Source organism: Rhinoderma darwinii, chromosome 5 (assembly GCF_050947455.1).
Source record: "Rhinoderma darwinii isolate aRhiDar2 chromosome 5, aRhiDar2.hap1, whole genome shotgun sequence".
NCBI classification, from domain to species: domain Eukaryota; kingdom Metazoa; phylum Chordata; class Amphibia; order Anura; family Rhinodermatidae; genus Rhinoderma; species Rhinoderma darwinii.
Genome location: NC_134691.1, coordinates 139,946,619 through 139,966,802, shown reverse-complemented (window position 1 = coordinate 139,966,802; position 20,184 = coordinate 139,946,619). Strand labels below are relative to the sequence as shown.

At 40.6% G+C, this 20,184-nt stretch overlaps 1 long non-coding RNA gene across 1 annotated transcript in view; it reads right to left on the bottom strand.

Annotated features, from left to right (window-relative positions):
• Window positions 1–1,372: 1,372 nt before the first annotated feature.
• Window positions 1,373–20,184, bottom strand: part of LOC142651626 (uncharacterized) — a 51,209-nt gene continuing 32,397 nt past the window's right edge. The window contains exons 2-3 of the long non-coding RNA XR_012847654.1: window positions 7,560–7,685; window positions 1,373–1,831 (exon numbers count right to left, since the gene is read on the bottom strand). This is a non-coding gene — a long non-coding RNA (uncharacterized LOC142651626). The remainder of the gene's footprint in view (window positions 1,832–7,559; window positions 7,686–20,184) is intronic.

The following is a 20,184-nucleotide window of genomic DNA, read 5'->3' as shown; positions in this document are numbered from 1 at the left end:
TGTCTAAAAATTGACAACTGCAGTGGCTGGCCTGTATCGAAACCTGATTAATCACCATGTAAATAGCTTTCAGAGGCAGGGATTTTTCTGTCAGATTACTCTTGTAACATGGATTGCGTATATATCAAAGTCCTACTTTATTACAGATAATAAATTCTTTGTTAAAATTTCATTGATGCTCCACTAATTTTTCGCATTAATTTCAATGGGGAAAAACGTGTTGTAAAAACCTTAGACATAGTTCTAGTGGTAATTCTTATAATTGCTTCTTTTATTACAAAAAAAAAGAAAAACAAATAGAACAAAACTTTGGCAAAACTGCATGTAATAACAAGTTTGTTTGTGGTGCAGTATTGGTGAGAACTTGACTGTACAGCACTTTTAAAACTGTATAGTATAAGGGTAAATGTATATTTGCTGTAGTGTGCAGTATTAGCTGGCCCCAGTACTCCATCCTAGCTTTGGGCCACACAATGATCAGCCAGAGAATGGTGACCACTATGAAAAGCTGTCTTGTGCATGTCGGATTCTATGCCTCAAAGAGGCTCTGTCACCACATCATAAGTGCCCTATCTTGTACATAATATGATCGGCGCTGTAATGTAGATTACAGCAGTGTTTTTATTTTGACGAAGTTATGACCTATATTAGCTTTATGCTAATGTATTTCTCAAAGGACAACTGGGAGTGTTTTACTATATGGCCAAGTGGGCGTTGTGGAGAGAAGTGTATGACGCTGACCAGTCATCGTCATACACTTCTCTCCATTCATTTATACAGCCCATAGCGATATAGCTATATCGCTATGTGCAGCCACATAAATACACAGTAATGTTACTGCAGTGTCCTGACAATGAATATACATTACCTCCAGCCAGGACGTGATGTCTATTCAGAATCCTGACCACTTCTCTGCACTTCTCTGTGATTTACAGCATAGCAGCCGTAGTCTCGCGAGATTACGCTGTAAACTGTCATTTACAGCGAGATCTCGCTGTGTTGTGCTGTAGTCTCAAACAGACACTACAGAAGTGGTCAGGATTCTGAATACACATCACGTCCTGGCTGGAGGTAATGTCTATTCATTGTCATGACACTGCAGTAACGTTATAGTGTGTTTATGTGGCTGCACATAGCGATATGGCTATATCGCTATGTGCTGTATAAATGAATGGAGAGAAGTGTATGACGATGATTGTTCAGCGTCATACACTTCTCTCCACAACGCCCACTTGGCCATATAGTAAAATACGCCCAGTTGTCCATTGAGAAACTCATTAGCATAAAGCTAATATAGGTCATAACTCTGTCAAAAATGATCGTTTTTCTAAATAAAAAACACTGCTGTAATCTACATTACAGCGCCGATCACATCATGTACAAGATAGGCCACTTATAATGTGGTGACAGAGCCTCTTTAAACATCACAGGTGGTTGAATGCATGGCAGCTCAATAATGCAGCCTATTGCTGTGCTTCCTTGCCATGAGAGTTTGCACTCAGGATGGGCCGGATCATGATTCTCTGGAGGACAGCATCACACCATTTTTTATATTTTTTATTTTTCTGTGTTTTTTTCGGTCTTTTTTTTAAATGTTTCAACATTTTCCTCTTGTAGAAACTCTGCAAACTTCAATATTACCTACTAGCAATCATCAATAACCCAACAAAAGCCTAGAGGCAAGGGAATGCATCTGGATTAAATTAAGATGAGATTATCCAGAGATCGATGGGGTTGCTTTGGTTCCTTTCCATTCTTGTACTTTGTTTAGGAGTCAGTTTTCTACTCATTCCTGCAGTTACTTATCCCCGTAATCTTCTGAGAGTGAAGTCTGGAAAACAACACAATGAATCTTTATTATAGCTCACCAACAACACTATTTTATGTATGTTTGAACTCCTAAGCAATCTAATACATTACTGACATTACTAAGTTTATAAAACAAAATGCTTTACAAACAAATTCAGGTATTTTACGAATATAGTGCTGCATAGTTTTTCAAGTTTATATAACTAAAGAAGTATACAAGATTATATATATTCTTTTTAAAGGTAATTTTATTAAGACCTCATAGCAAAACAATGGTACAAATACAAAAGTATAAAATCCGGAGTGTTCCATATCTTAAGTAATACAATAGTATCAAGTGTACAAGGTCAATTGTTAACAAAAACACACGGATACATTTTTTTCACTTATTGATATGCATGTAAGTTAAAATACAAAAACAAAACTCTAAGGCCAGGTTCCCACGGGACAGATACGCCGCGTAAAAACCACACAGCGTATCCGACCTGGAACCCGCAGTACATTCCATCTGAAAACCGCACCACATTGTGGTGCACTTTTTCGGGCAGAATTTCTGCTGAGAAAAGCAGCGGTAAAAATCGTTCATATTTACGTAGGTCGTTATGGCGAAGCGTCCCTCCATTGCAGCCCGGTCCGGCCTCCCTGGATGACGCTGCAGCCCATGTGACCGCCGCAGCCTGTGATTGGCTGCAGTGGCGGTCACATGGGATGTAACGTCATTCCAGGAGGCCGGCCTCTGATGTCATCCAGGCCGGCCTCCTGGGATGGCGAATCATCCTATGTGACCACCGCTGCAGCGTGTAATTGGCTGCAGCGGTCACATGGGTTGCAACGTCATCCCGGTAGGCCGGACTGCAGTAAAAAGGAGGACGTTTTAGGTAAGTATGATTTTTTATTTTCTGTAGTTGCGGCGTAATCCCTGCGAATACACCGCAGACATTGCCACATTGGGCTTTCTGTTGAAAATAAACAAATACGCAGAATAAATTGACAATAAAATTCTGCACCGCAGGGTCAATTTATTAGCGTTTACGCTGAGTTTTTTTCTGCAGCGTGGGCCTGAGATTTTCTGAATCTCAACCCTATGCTGCTACTGTAAATGCTGCGGAACTTCCGCACAGAATTCAGCGTTTACACTTTGTGGGAACCCGGCCTAAGGGCTTATTCAGATGAGGGTGTATCACGTCCATGTGACGGCCATTAAAACAACGGCCATCACACGGACTCATGTATTTCAATGGGGCCGTTCACACGACTGTTGTTTCATCGGAGCATGTGAAGGATCCGTGAAAAAACTAGGACATGCCCTATTTTACTGCGTGTCACGCATTCCTCCATAGATTCTAGTCTATGGGGGATCCGTGACAACGCGTCCCGCACGGGGATTTTCACGTCCGAGGTTACTGACGCTTGTCTGAATGTAGCCTAACAAACAGCCTTTCCTTATCAGCAGTATATATAAAATTAAATCTGGTGAGGACTAGTCAAAGGGAGAAATTCAGGCCGCAGCGTGGGCCTGAGATTTTCTGAATCTCAACCACTTTGCTGCTACTGTAAATGCTGCGGAACTTCCGCACAGAATTCCGTTGCGGAGATTCCGCAGCATTTACACTTTGTGGGAACCTGGCCTAAGGGCTTATTCAGATGAGCGTGTATCACGTCCATGTGACGGCCGTTAAAACAACGGCCATAACACGGACTCATGTATTTCAATGGGGCCTTTCACACGACCGTTGTTTCATCGGAGCATGTGAAGGGTCCGTGAAAAAACTAGGACATGCCCTATTTTACTGCGTGTCACGCATTCCTCCATAGATTCTAGTCTATGGGGGATCCATGACAACGTGTCCCGCACGGGGATTTTCACGTCCGAGGTTATTGACGCTTGTCTGAATGTAGCCTAACAAACAGCCTTTCCTTATCAGCAAATAACATCTGGTGAGGACTAATCAAAGGGAGAAATTCGGTGGAGGAATGGGGGGACCAAACAAAAACGTCAGCAACTCCAGATCCAATCAACCTGGGCTATCTCTAGTCTATGAGCTGGTATGAGGGTTGGCTATGCAAGATCTCCACACTTTGATAAATTTATCAGGACATCCACATGCTTCGTAAGTGAGTATAAAAAGTGGCAGGGTAGAGTTTACTAACGTAATCCATGCTGACAACGTAGGAAACGTAGGGTGTTTCCAATGCAGGAGTATCGTTTTTTTTAGCATAAAATAATAGGAGCATCATAAGAGATCTAACCGCCTCAGTAGATATAATTTCTTCCAGTAGTAACAAAAGACAAGTTATGGGCTCAAGTATATGAGGGAGTCCTACTTTAAGATCAAAAAATCCCAGTCCTTCAGTCCAGAAAGTATTAATAATTGGACACTCCCAGAAAATATGTATGAAGGAGCCCTCAGCTCCTTGGCAACGTGGACAGACAGGAGTAGGTATACTGTACGTCCCATCCTAAATAATTTGGAAGGTGTGTAATAGATTTGGTGGAAAAATGTTAATAAATGTGAATGAATCAGTGTCATTGGAATTGTAAGTAGATGTCCCGGGGGGAGGGAGGGCTTATCTATAGATAGAGTTCACCAGGGCTTTATAGGAACCGAGAAGTGAAGATTCAAGCTCGGGACAGGGATTAAAGTGTCTATGGGTAAACACCACCAAACGTATACCAGTTGGCTAGCAAGGAAGTACAGATATAAGTTCTGGAGGGCTAGCCCACCCTGAACAGTGGGTAGTTATAGTGTACCCAAAGTAATTCTAGGAGTACCCCCTGCCCAAATAAAAGATCCAAGATCTTTGTCAATATTGGAGTACAGTGATAATAGTAGCCATACTGGAGAATTGTGAAAGAGGTATAAAAATCTAGGTAGGGACTTCATTTTGAACAGATTAATTCTGCCTGTAACTGTGAGGGGGAGGTGTTTCCATCTATCAAAGTCTATCTTGAGACGTTGTTTCAAAGGAGTTACATTGTCAGGTATAAAACTACAAATATCAGAACTATTTACTATACCTTGATAAGTAGATTTATCTTCCCATTGTATCTGGGAAGGAAGTACGACACTCCTAGCTGCATCATCTATCGCCATTACCAAAGATTTTGACCAATTCACACGAAGCCCAGGGAAGGTTGTAAATAAATCAAAGATATTATTGCCTACAATTGAAGCGTATCATCTGCCTAGAGACACACGCTCCTCCCTTCCCCCATCTTGAAGCCCCTTATATCCAGAGAGGCTCTTATAGCTATTGCTAGTGGCTCAATGGCGAGTGCAAAAAGGGAAGGAGATAACGGCCAACATTGCCTAGTCCCTTGGGCTAGCGTAAATAAAGGAGAAAAGTGACAATTGGTTTTAATACTTGCTGTAGGTTAGGAGTATAGTAACTGTACCCATCGGATGAATCTGGGGCCAAATCCAAATTTGCCCAGTACTAACCACTGATAGCATTTGAGTCGGTAGAGTGGTCCTTTCTCAAGATCCAGAGAGGCAACAACTCTGGTGCCACCTGACTCTATAGTAGATGATATGTTGGTAAAGAGCCTCCGAAGATTAACATCAGTGACCTTCCCTGGCAAATAATATGAGATATAATCTTTTGTATACACATCGCCAGAATTTTGGCTAATAATTTAATATCACAGTTAAAGAGGCTCTGTCACCAGATTCTCAAATCCCTATCTCCTATTGCATGTGATCGGCGCTGCAATGTAGATAACAGTAACGTTTTTTTTTTTTTAAAAACGTTCATTTGTGGCCAAGTTATGAGTTATTTTATATATATGCAAATGAGGTTTGAAATGGACAACTGGGCGTTTTTTTTTTCGTTATGTCCAACTGGGCGTGTATTGTGTTTTTAACTGGCCGTGTTTATGTGTATGACGCTGACCAATCCGTGACCAGTCAGCGTCACAAACTCCACTACATTCATTTACAAGCAGCACAGCGTTCTTACTAGAACAATGTGCAGCCAGATATACAAGTGTCCTGATAATGAATACACATGAAATCCAGCCTGTTAACGTTAATCTAGTATCCTGATAATGAATACACATGACCATCCAGCGGGACGTCATGTGTATTGAGAATCCTGACACTTCTGACTCGCAAGACGTTTAACCACATAGATGTCACGGTCAATAGCGACAGTGACATCTGAGCCATTGGAGAGAGGGGACAACCCCTCTGTCAGCCCATCTCCCCCAAGCGATTGTTGGATGCCGATGGTTGTTATGGCAGCCTGAGGGCCTAACGAAGGCCATCAAGTCTCCCAACTTTCTGCTTGAATAGGAGCCAGTAAATAGCACAAGACCAAGACCATGCAGTACACAAGTATTGCAGTGTATTCTACAAGCGAACAAATAATCGCTTGTTCAAGTTCCCTAGAGGAACTAAAAACAGAAATAGTAAAAAAAACTGTCCAATTTTTTTAATTAATGTACAAAAAAAAATTAAATACACCATCCATTAAACATGATGATAGTTTGAAAGCTGTGGAATAATTTATAAAATTAACCAATATGGAGTTGAAACTAGGGGAATTAATTTTTACTTTAATTGTTTCATTTTTAACCCTTTCATGACCAAGAGTCATTGATACCCCTGTGTCCAGGTCAAATTTTCCATTTCTGATATGCACTTCTTTAAACGATAATATCTTCGAATATCCTAACTATTTGTACTTTGTTTTTTACAAGACTTATGAGGCTTTAATTTTCTAGATTAGCTTAATTAATTCCATGTTTTCAATTTTTATTATGAGCAGACAAATCACTAAAAATGTGAACAAAAAACATTTGTAATTTTTTTTATATATTTAACAGTGTTATTTATGTGTTATATCAATCAATGTTATTTATGTTATTTATCAATGTTATATATATACACACACACACACATATATATATATATATATATATATATACAAACACACACACACACACACACACTGTTGCAGCTCTGTAACACTCTCACATGTTTGTTTTATGAAACTAAGTCAAAGAGGTGTCAGCACTTGTAAAGAGATCCGACGCATAGATTAGTGCAAAGCGGGGCATCAGCAGTTAGAACGTATCTAGCCGTATGGCAGTCGTGAAGGGTTATAGACAGAAACAACTTAGAAACTCAAAGCATCGTGATGGGGCCTACCTGCGCCTCATCTTATGCTAATTTGTTTCTGAGAGCCTGGTAAAAAAATATTTTCATTGCAGAGTTAGAGAAGAACATCGAGAAGGTACATAAATTAAAAATGCATTTAATGACAAACACGTGCCCCAATAAACAATTATGTTTTTCTAATTATTGGTTTTAAAAAAAATATTGAAAGTTAAAAAAAAGAAACCTATACCAATTTTCCCCCTAAAGTATGGGAAATTAATAAAGTAAACATAATTGGTATTGGCGCGTCCGTAAAAGTCTGAACTATTAGAATATCATGTCATTTAACTCGCCGAATGATTTACCTATTGAGTGACAGCTGTAGTCCACAAGATTGCATGCAACTCAATATATGGCTTTGAACTGCAGCTGTAACACTATAGATAATATGTATTAGTCATATTACAAAAAGTCTCCATACAGGACAGACCATATTCATACATTTTCTAGAGGAATAACAGAGGAACATCACAACACAGAATTTTAAGTAAAGATGCTATAGAATTGTCATCTCATGGGAACACAAGGATTTACTATAACAGACATGCCATTAGCGCTGACAGGTCGTCCTTAACTGTAGTGACTTACAGGTGACGTCTTTTCTGATTGTAGATGTTTTCTTCTGACTTTGCATCAGTGTTTTCTGGGATTGCCTTTAGTTTGTGAGTTTCTTTTCCATCTGGATGGCATCAGTGTGCCATCCATTTTTCAAGTCTGTGAAAAAAAAAAGAAGAATGACCTCAATTATCCCAACAAGGGTTTTCACGATACCAGAATTTGGACTAACCGATACTTCATGTAGTATTGCGATACTCAATACCAAAACAATACTTTGCCAAAGAAAAAAAAAAAGTTCTTCCATTTTCTGATGTGAGGCACATGGTGTGATGAATTTTGAACCTCCATGTGCCTCACATTAATAACAATTAACCCCATCGTGTTCCTCACAGTCATAATGGCCAACATTGGGTTAATGTGTGAGGTACATGATGGGGTTAATTAATATTAATGTGAGGCACATGGAGGTTCAAAATTCATAACACCTGGTGCCTCACATTAATAAGTGGAAGAAAGCAGTTTTCATTTTATTTTTTAACAGCGTAAATATCATAAATCACGCTATTGTTATTACGGTCACGACGATATTGAATATGCGTATATTTTATATATTGAGACTTTTATTTTAATGTTTATTGCAAAAAAGGTGTGTATTTTTTTTAAACTTTTTGTTTTATTTAAAATTAACATATATCTATATGCCAGTACATTAGCCTGTGTACTGATGGCACACAGGCAGTTGTTAGGACATACCTAACAACAGGAAATTGCCTTAACAACAGGAAATATGAGCAGACAGCCCTGGGGTCCTTCAATGGACACTGGGCTGTCTGCCCATATATGGTATCGCGATCCAAAGGGCATCCCTCCCTTGAGTGCTGTGGTCAGCTTTGATCGCAGCATTCACGGGCAGTGGCGGATTAAGTATCCAAACTTGGGCCCCCTACTCCACCGCCACCCTGCCGCGCCGTAACTATTGTTAATACTACCTTTGTGCAAGCATTAATTAGCCTAAAGCCTAAATAGAATTGTGAGATATTTCTTGCACATATTTTTGGCTTCTAACCATGTCTTATATTCAGGACCACACTGTTCTAGCTCTACTTCCTGGTTTCACCTCAAGTTTCTCCATGCAACCATCCGTGAAAAACTAAAACAGAAGACATTCATTTGGCGTACATGTTTCACGCAAACCCATTGACTTCTATGTGCCATTCCTGCGTCTTCTAAATTGGCCCATTAACTATAATGAACCAATGCTCAGTCCATGTGCTGTCCGTTCTACACTCGAATAGCACCTGAATGTAAAAATCGTTCATCTGAATAAGCCCTTACACTTCTTTTTGCATGAAAGCTGGTCTTAGTACTTGTAGTTTGGCCTCCAGATGGTTTACTTGTCAAGATAAACCACGAAGGCAACCTGAAAGGGATGATGTATGATTGCCCTGGGACTTGTTAACAAATGTTTTCATTTATTTTTGATGGATCTTAACCCCTTAAGGACGCAGCCTAGTTTGGGCCTTAAGGCTCAGAGCCCATTTTTCAAATCTGACATATTTCACTTTATGTGGTAATAACGTCGGAATGCTTAAACCTATCCAAGCGATTCCGAGATTGTTTTCTCGTGACACTTTGGGCTTCATGTTCGTGGTAAAATTTGGTCGATATATTCAGTCTTTATTTGAGAAAAATTGCAAAATTTAGAGAAAATTTAGAAAAAATAGCATTTTTCAGAATTTAAATGCATCTGCTTGAAAAACAGACGGTTATACCACCCACAATGGTCACTAGTTCACATTTCCCATATGTCTACTTTAGATTGGCATCGTTTTTTGAACATTATTTTATTTTTCTTGGACGTTACAAGGCTTAGAACATAAACAGCAATTTCTCATATTTTTAAGAAAATTTCAAAAGCCTTTTTTTTAAGGTACCTCTTCAGTTCTGAAGTGGCTTTGAGGGGCCTATGTATTAGAAACCCCCATAAAGCACCCCATTTTAAAAACTAGACGCCTCAAAGTATTCAAAACAGCATTTAGAAAGTTTTTTAACCCTTCAGGCATTTCACAGGAATTAAAGCAAAGTGGAGGTGAAATTTGCAAATTTCGTTTTTATTTCTGAATTTCAATTTTATTCTATTTTTTTTCTGTAACAAAGAAGGTTTTACCAGAGAAACACTACTAAATATGTATTGTCCAGATTCTTCAGTTTTTAGAAATGTCCCACATGTGGCCCTACTGCGCTCGTGGACTAAAACACAAGCCCCAGAAGCAAAGAAGCACCTAGTGCATTTTGGTGGTGCTTTTTTATTAGCATATATTTTAGGCAGCATGCCAGGTTTGGAGAGGTGTTGAGGTGCCAAAACAGTAGGAATCCCCCAAAACTGACCCCATTTTGGAAACTGCACCCCTCAAGGAATTAATTTATGGTTATTGTTACCATTTTGACCCCGTAGTTTTTTCACAGCGCGTATTTGAATTTGGCTGTGAAATTAAAAGAATGACAATTTTTCCAATAAGATGTCATTTTTGATCAGAATTTCTTATTTTCACAGGGAACAAAATGCCCCATTTTGTTGCCCAATTTGTCCTGAGTGCGGCAATACCCCATTTGTGGTGATAAACTGCTGTTTGGGCCCATGGGAGGCCTCAGAAGGAAAGGAGCGCTATGTGTTTGTTGGAGTCCAGATTTTGCTGGATTGGTTTTCGGGTGCCATGTCGCATTTGCAGAGCCTCAGAGGTATCAAAGCAATGGAAACCCACCAAAAGTGACCCCATTTTGGAAACAAAACCCCTCAAGGAATTTATTTATGGGTGTTGTGACCATTTAGACACCACAGTTTTTTCACAGAACTTATTTGAATTGGGCTGTGAATTTTAAAAAAAAAACTTTTTTCCAATAAGATGTAGTTTTGGCTCAAAATGTCTTATTTTCACAACGAATAAAATACCCCATTTTGTTGCCAAATTTGTCCTGAGTGCGGCAATACCCTATTTGTGGCCATAAACTGCCGTTTGGGCCCATGGGAGGTATTAGAAGGAAAGGAGCGCTATGTGTTCTTTGGAGCACAGATTTTGCTGGATTGGTTTTTGGGTGCCATGTCACATTTGCAGAGCTCCAAAGGTATCAAAGCAATGGAAACCCACCAGAAGTGACCCCATTTTGGAAACTACACCCCTCAAGGAATTCATTTATGGGTGTTGTGACCATTTAGACTCCACAGTTTTTTCACAGAATTTATTTGAATTGGGCTGTGAATTCAAAAAAATGTAATTTTTTCCAATAAGAGGTAGTTTTGGCTCAAAATTTCTTATTTTCACAAGGAATAAAATACCCCAATTTGTTGCCCAATTTGTCCTGAGTGCGGCAATACCCCATTTGTGGTGATAAACTGCCGTTTGGGCCCATGGGAGGCCTCAGAAGGAAAGGAGCGCTATGTGTTCTTTGGAGCCCAGATTTTGCTGGATTGGTTTTCGGGTGCCATGTCGCATTTGCAGAGCCCCAAAGGTATCAAAGCAATGGAAACCCACCAGAAGTGACCCCATTTTGGAAACTAAACCCCTCAAGGAATTCATTTATGGGTGTTGTGACCATTTAGACCCCACAGTTTTTTCACAGAATTTATTTGAATTGGGCTGTGAATTCAAAAAAATGTAATTTTTTCCAATAAGAGGTAGTTTTGGCTCAAAATTTCTTATTTTCACAAGGAATAAAATACCGCATTTTGTTGCCCAATTTGTCCTGAGTGTGGCAATACCCTATTTGTGGTGATAAACTGCCGTTTGGGCCCATGGGAGGGCTCAGAAGGAAAGGACCACCATGTGGCCTACTGGGAATTTTCTGGTGCTAAGTCGTGTGTGCAGAAGCCCCTGAGGTATCAGTACAGTTGAAACCCCCGAGAAGTGACCCCGTTTTAAAAACGACACCCCTTAAGGAATTCATCTAGAGGTGTAGTGAGCATTTTGACCCCACAGGTATTGTGTAAAAGATAATGTGCAGCAGTTGGTGCAGAGTGAAATTTGCAATTTTCTATACATATATGCCAATTCAGTGTCCGATATATTGTGCCCAGCATGCGCCACCGGAGATATACACCTCATAAACTGTAATGTTGGCTCTCCCGGGTACGGCAATACCCTACATGTGGCTGTTATCAGCTGCCTGGGCACGCAGCAGGGCTCAGAGGGGAAAGATGAGGAGGGGTAAGCTGTGCGAAGTGGATCAGAGCGAGTAAAACTGGGGTAAATTAAAAATAAAGGGATGGATGATAAATTTGAAAACACTCTTTCATACAGAGCTCTAGTTTTTCGGGACACGCGTCACATTGATATATTGTGTCCTTCCTTATCCCCCTCTTATAGCAGACTCTGCACCTCTTTTGACTTTTTCCCTTCTTGCCAGTTTGGGGAACTTCTCCTAAAAAGTGTTGCCCTGGTACGATGCCTGTGGCCCCGCTTCCAGAAGTACTGTAAGGCTTCAGGACTTGATCTGACAAGTCCACCCCTCCCATGTACCTATTGTAGTCCAGGATGCAGTCTAGTTTGGGGGTCCCTGTACTGGTACCTCGTACAGGTACATGGGTACTGGTGTGGCATCTCCCTGGTCTTGTACTTGACACACAATATGTTGCTGCTAGATTGTGCCCTGCTCTCACCCCTTCTGAGTGTTTGCCCAAGCAGAGTCTTAGGGAGGCCTCTCAGGTTTCTTCTAGCAGTGCCGCATGCCGCAGGACTTCTGGAAGCGAGGCAGTTGAAGAGTGGGACGCTGGTATAAAAATTATCCAGGTAGAGGTGGTAACCCTGGTCCAGCAGTGGGTGCACCAAATCCCACACAATTTTTGTATTAACTCCCAGTAAGGGGGTGCATTCTGGGGGCTGAGTACTGGTGTCCTTCCCTTTATATATCCTAAATTTGTAGGTATACCCGGATGCACTCTCGCACAGCTTATACATCTTCACGCCATACCTTGCCCTCTTACCCGGCAGGTACTCGCGGAATTGAAGCCTCCCTTTCAAATGTACCAGGGATTCATCTATAGAAATACACTTCTCGGGGGTGAATGCTTGGGAAAACCGGGCACTGAAATGGGCTAATAGGGGTCTCCGTTTATACAAACGGTCAAAACTGGGGTCATCTCGGGGTGGGCACGGCTCATTATGAGTATAATGTAAGAAGCGAAGTATTGCCTCATTTTTATTTTATTTTTTCGTTTCCAGCTCAGTTCTGAAGTTGCTTTGAGGGGCCCATATATTAGACACGCCTATCAAACACCCCATTTCAGAAACTAGACCCCTCAAAGTATTCACAACAGCATTTAAAAAGTTTATTAACCCTTTAGGCGTTTCACAGGAATTTAGAGCAAAGTAGAGGTGACATTTAATTAATTTAATTTAATTTATTAGGCACCATGTCCGGTTTGAAGAGGTCTTGTGGTGCTAAAACAGTGGAAACCCCCCAAAAGTGACCCCTTTTTGGAAACTAGAGACCTTGAGGAATCCATTGCAGTTTTCTTGGGGTGCATGCGACTTTTTGATCAGTTTTTATTCTAATTTTAGGTGGCGTGGTGACTAAAAAAACAGCAATTTTACTATTGTTTTTTATTAAATTTTTTTTACAGCGTTCACCGTGCGCTATAAATGTCATATTTACTTTATTCTGCGCGGCGATACGATTACGGCGATACCAGATGTTTATAGTTTTATTTTATGTCTTATGGCGTTTGCACAATAAAATACATTGTAAAATATAATTTATTTTTTGTGTTACCATATTCTAAGAGCCATAACTGTTTTATTTTTCCATCAGGAAAGTCGTGCGAGGACTTATTTTTTGCGTAATGAACTGTAGTTTCGATCAGGACCATTTTTAGGTACATGCGACTTTTTGATCTCTTTTTATTCCATTTTTTGGGAGGTGAAGTGACCAAACAATTGTGATTGTGGTACGGTTTATTATTATTTTCTCTTACGGCGTTCACCGCGCAGGATAAATAACGACATAGTTTTGTAGTTCAGGCCGTTACGGACGCGGCGATACCAATTATGTATAGTTTATTTGTTTATTTATATATTTTTATTAATAATAAAGAACTGATAAGGGAAAAAGGGGGACTTTTACTTTTATTACTTTTAAATCTTTTATTTTCTTATTTTTACACAACTTTTTTTTACTTTTTTACACTTTTTTTACTTTGTCCCACTAGGGGACATGAGGGCAGGAGGCTCTGATCGCTATTCTAATACACTGCACTACATGCGTAGTGCAGTGTATTCGAGCTGTCAGCTGTTCGCTGACAGCAAGCATAGTGGGTCCTGATTTTGTCGGGACCCACTAGGCTTCCGTCGATGGCGTAGCCAGAGTCCATTGTTAGGATTCTGGTTGCCATAGTAGCCATCACGGCCCGCTACCGTGTAGCAGGCCGGCGATGGCAGCTTAACCCCTAAGAAGCCGCGATCGCTATTGAACGCGGCTTCTAAGGGGTTAATCGGCGGGGACCATCGCGATCGGTCCCTGCACACTAAGCTGTGATAGCCTGCTGTCGGAAACAGCAGGTATCACAGCTCAGACACGCGCCGGGATTAAATGGCGCCGTGTTTACTCAGGTCAGTAATAGTACTGACCTGAGCGCGAACGTTCTACTTAGCAGGACGTACTATTACTGACCTGAGCGCGAAGGGGTTAAAGAGGCTCTGTCACCAGATTTTGCAACGCCTATCTGCTATTGCAGCAGATAGGCGCTGCAATGTAGATTACAGTAACGTTTTTATTTTTAAAAAACGAGCATTTTTGGCCAAGTTATGACCATTTTTGTAGTTATGCAAATGAGGCTTGCAAAAGTCCAAGTGGGTGTGTTTAAAAGTAAAAGTCCAAGTGGGCGTGTATTATGTGCGTACATCGGGGCGTTTTTAATACTTTTACTAGCTGGGCGCTCTGATGAGAAGTATCATCCACTTCTCTTCAGAACGCCCAGCTTCTGGCAGTGCAGACACAGCGTGTTCTCGAGAGATCACGCTGTGACGTCACTCACAGGTCCTGCATCGTGTCAGACGAGCGAGGACACCGGCACCAGAGGCTTCAGTTGATTCTGCAGCAGCATCAGCGTTAGCAGGTAAGTCGATGTAGCTACTTACCTGCAAACGCTGATGCTGCTGCAGAATCAACTGTAGCCTCTGGTTCCCGATTGCCAATTGTAAACAGAAATAGACACCTCACAGGTCCTCAACTGGCAGCTTCATTAAATAGTACCCGCAAAACGCCAGTGTCAACGTCTACAGTGAAGTGGCGACTCCGGGATGCTGGCCTTCAGGGCAGAGTGGCAAAGAAAAAGCCATATCTGAGACTGGCTAATAAAAGGAAAAGATTAATATGGGCAAAAGCACACAGACATTGGACAGAGGAAGATTGCAAAAAAGTGTTATGGACAGACGAATCGACGAACAGACGAATCGAAGTTTGAGGTGTTTGGATCACACAGAAGAACATTTGTGAGACGCAGAACAACTGAAAAGATGCTGGAAGAGTGCCTGATGCCATCTGTCAAGCATGGTGGAGGTAATGTGATGGTCTGGGGTTGCTTTGGTGCTGGTAAAGTGGGAGAGTTTGAATAAGGAAGGCTATCACTCCATTTTGCAACGCCATGCCATACCCTGTGGACAGCGCTTGATTGGAGCCAATTTCATCCTAAAACAGGACAATGACCCAAAGCACACCTCCAAATTATGCAAGAACTATTTAGGGAAGAAGCAGGCAGCTGGTATTCTATCTGTAATGGAGTGGCCAGCGCAGTCACCAGATCTCAACCCCATAGAGCTGTTGTGGGAGCAGCTTGACCGTATGGTACGCAAGAAGTGCCCATCAAGTCAATCCAACTTGTGGGAGGGGCTTCTGGAAGCATGGGGTGAAATTTCTCCCGATTACCTCAGCAAATTAACAGCTAGAATGCCAAAGGTCTGCAATGCTGTAATTGCTGCAAATGGAGCATTCTTTGACAAAAGCAAAGTTTGAAGGAGAAAATTAGTATTTCAAATAAAAATAATTATTTCTAACCTTGTCAATGTCTTGACTATATTTTCTAGTCATTTTGCAACTCATTTGATAAATATAAGTGTGAGTTTTCATGGAAAACACTAAATTGTCTGGGTGACCCCAAACTTTTGAACGGTAGTGTATATAATATGAGCTTCACTTTTTGAATTGAATTACTGAAATAAATTGATGATATTCTAATTCATTAAGAAGGACTAGTATATATATCTGCCTGTGTGTGTGTGTGTGTGCGTGTGTGCGTGTGTGCGTGTGTGCGTGTGTGTGTGTGTGTGTGTGTGTGTGTATATGTATGTCTGTATGTCTATGTATATTTACCTTTATGTCTGTATGTGTGTTCCAGTATGTGTATATATATATATATATATATATATATATATATATATATATATATATATATATATAATTTGCTGGAGGAAGAAACTATAGCAGTAACGAGTCCAGTGCCAGCAGGTTCTCCAAGCTTACACCCTCCTGACCCCCAACATGTTTAGCATTATCTTCCCCCGACATCTTCACCCTCTTCTGTAAACCTGCCAGGCCGCCTAACCATGCAACGACCATTGCTGCCTGGACCTACCTCCCATGTACTAAGGGGAAGACGAAAGCATATGGAACCTGAGGCCACACACTGGATGCTGCGGGCCCTCAAGGGGAAAGGAGAGACCCAGGGAGGAGGAGGATGAGACACTGCAGCCAGGTAAGTATGAAGGAAAAGGAGGAAGACCCCACACCCTGGAGACTGAGATAGAGGCTGTCTAATGTAAACAGAGGAGAGACAGACTCAGCATTTCTATCTTTTCTTTAATTACATTACACAGTCTCTCTCCTGTCTTATATACAGAGAGGTCAGAGACTGTCTCATATGCAGTGTTTCTCTCTCTTCTATTTACATTAGACAGTCTTTCTACTGTCTAATATACAAAGAAGACAGATTGTCTCATATACAAAGGGTGGATATGTTTTTTAAGAGCAATTAAGGAATTACTGTACATGCATTTCCCCTATCTAAAAAAAAATACCAATACAATTATTTAACATTAGGGAATTGCAGGCACAGCTATACCATAATATATACTGATAATCAGTATATATTATGGAATCGCTGTGCATGCAATTCCCTTAAGGCCTTTTTACACGGGCCAATTATCAGGCAAACGTGCATTCACAGAACACTCGTTCCCGATTGCCGATTGTAAACAGGGCAACAATCAGTCGATGTACGAGCAAACACATGTTCATTGCTGATCGTATCGTTAATTCAGCAATAAATATTATAGTTGCCGGCAGCACATCTCCCTGTGTAAACAGCGAGACGACCTGCTGACATGATAGAAATGTATGGGGAGGAGCGATCATAAAAACGAGCACTCATCCCCATACATAGCTGTCTCGTTGATCGGCGCTCGTTTACATGGCCCATGGTCATGTTGCGTAAAAGGACCTTGTTGTAAAAGAATTGGGTCTTGGTATTTTTTATTAGATAAGGGAAATGCATGCACAGTAATTCCTTAATTACTCTTAAAAAAAGAAAATCGAGATTCAAATTAAAAATGGTCCATAGGGTTAAAAAAAATCTAGATTTTATTTTTGGGCAAAATCACACAGCCCTAATGTACAGTATATATATATATATATATATATATATATATATATATATATATGTTCCGGTATGTGCATGTGTATATATGTGGTTACGTTTTGGTTTGTGGAGGGCAGCAACAGAAAGTTCCATACAGGGCGCCATGAAACCTAAGGCCGGCCACGGCTATCACATACAATAATACAGTTAAGTTTTGACAATTTATATATCTATCATTTATTGATGAATATTATGTCACTTATATTTTATCGCTATTAGCATTCCAAGTAATAGTTAATACAAAAATATTTGACAAATAGTTTTTCAATTACTATAATAATTATTTATAACACATCTGTTAGAGGAAAAATATATATACAGCAGTGTTCAAAAAAAATAGCAGTCCAACATCATTAACCTAATAAGTCAATGTTTTTGGTAGAAGTAATATTTCTACAGAGCAAATAATTAACTTCTAAGTGTAGTAGAGTTGCAGAAAAAACACCCACGAATTAGGCCTTATTCACACGAACGTGTATTACGTCCGTGATACGCGCATGAAAATCAAGCGCGTCGCACGGACCTATGTTAGTGAATGGGGCCGTTCAGACAGTCCGTGATTCTCACGCAGCGTATGTGCGCTGCGTAAAACTCATGACATGTCCTATACTTGGCCGTTTTTCGCGCATCACTCACCCATTGAAGTCAATGGGTGCGTGGATATCGCGCACGGCACACGGAAGCACTTCCGCGTGCCGCACGTGATTCGCGCTACAGCAGTAAAATAAATTCATGAAAAAAGAAAAGCACTTCCTGCTTTAATGTTTATAAACATAAAAACAGAGTGTCATCACGCTGCCATATGCGCGGAAATCACGCAGGCACGCACTAAATACTCATGCCACACGGAACTTTTGCACTCGCAAAATGCAGCCTCCGGCCTTAGAACATGCATGCCGCTCAATCTAAGTAATTGAATCATTAACTGAAAGGGACTTGTTCAAAATAATAGCAATTTGGAGTTAAATTGGTGGTCATTCTTTCTGTGGAATAACAGGTTCCAATTTTGCCCTTATTTAAGGTAGGAGGGTGGCAAATATTGCACATCTTGGTTATAGTGCATTTCCTTCTGAAATACTGGGGGAAATTGGTGATTCCAGACATCGTTCAGATGAAAAACGGACTTTGATTAAAAAGTTGATTGGAGAGGGAAAAACATATAGAGAATTGCAGCAAATTATAGGATGCTCAGCTAAAATGATCTCAAATGCTGTGAAGTGGCAACCAAAACCTGAAAAACGCGCAAATAAGCAGGGAACTACTGTTCGAATGGATCGAAAAATAGCCGATATGGCAAAGGCTCAGCCAATGATCACCTCCAGAAAAATCAGCAGCACATTTCCCTGTGTAAACAGCGAGACATGCTGCCGAATTGATAGAAATGTATGGGGATGAGCGATCGTAATTACAAGCTCTCGTTCCCATACACAGCTCCTTGTGAAAGGAGCAAATGAGCGTCGATCAATGAGCTGTCTGGTAACTTCAGATGAAAGAAGATCTGAAGTTACCAGTGAGCACTGCTACAATCAGAAGACTATTAAGTGAAGCCAATTTACCAGCAAGAACTCCCCGCAAAGCCCCGTTGTTGAAAAAAAGACATGTCGAATAGGTTCAAATTTGCTAAGGAACACATTGACTGGCCCAAAGAGAAATTGCGCAACATTTTATGGACTGATGAAACCAAAATTTTTATTTTCGGGTCCAGTGGCCGCAGACAGTATGTGAGATGACCTCCGAGCACTGAATTCAAGCCACAGTACACTGTGAAGACAGTAAAGCCTGGTGCAAATATCATGATATGGGGATGACATCATACCATGGTGTTGGGCCTATTTAAAGCATACAAGGGATCATGGATCAGTTTGAATATATCAAAAATACTTGAGGAGATCATGTTGCCTTATGCCGAAGAAGAAATTCCCTTGAAATGGGTGTTTCAACACGAGAATGACCCAAAACACACTAGAAAGCAAACACCATCTTGGTTACAGAAAAACAGGATTTAGGTAATGACGTGGCCAGCCCAAACCCATGACCTCAATCCCATAGAGAACTTGTGGGGTGACATAAAAAATGCGGTTTATGAGGCAAACGCAAAAATGCAGAAGAACTGTGGAATATAGTCCAATCTTCCTGGACTGGAATACCTGTTCAGAGGTGCCAGAAGTTGGTCAACCTCATGCAACACAGATGTCAAGCAGTTCTCAGAAACAATGGTTATGCCACTAAATATTAGTTCAGTAAAGTGAAATCTGAAACATTCTCTCAGTTTATACATTAAAATTTTGAGTTTTTAAAGAAAAATGCTGTCACTGCTATTTTTTGAACAGCCTAATATTCCTTTTTCTTTACTTTCTGTAAAGGATTAACACAAACTGGATACATTTTGATATTGTTTTGATTTGGAATTGAATGTGCAGTATTTCCAGTGCATTTGCATTTAGGCAAATAAATATTTTTTTTCTTTTTTAAAGAGGCTCTGTCACCAGATTATCAAATCCCTATTTCCTATTGAATATGATTGTCGCTGCAATGTAGATAACAGCAAAGTTTGTTTTTTTTGAAAAACGATAATTTTTTACCAAGTTATCAGCAATTTTATATTTATGCAAATGAGCTTTTCAATGGACAACTGTGCGTGTTTTCTCGTTTTACCAACTGGGCGTGTATTGTGTTTTTACCAACTGGGCGTGTATTGTGTTTTTACCAACTGGGCGTTGTGAATAGAAATGTATGACGCTGACGAATCAGCATCATACACTTTTCATCGTTCCCACCCAGCTTCTTTCACTGCAGACATACAGCGTGACGTCACCCACAGGTCCTTCAGCATTGTCGTCGGACAAAGAAGATACATCGGCTCCAGGCGTCCAAAAGGTTAATATGCTCATCTCTAGGGAGTTTGCTATGCTTACCTGCACTGTACCCTCTGACGCCTGGAGCTGATGTGTCTTCTCTCTTCCGACGCCA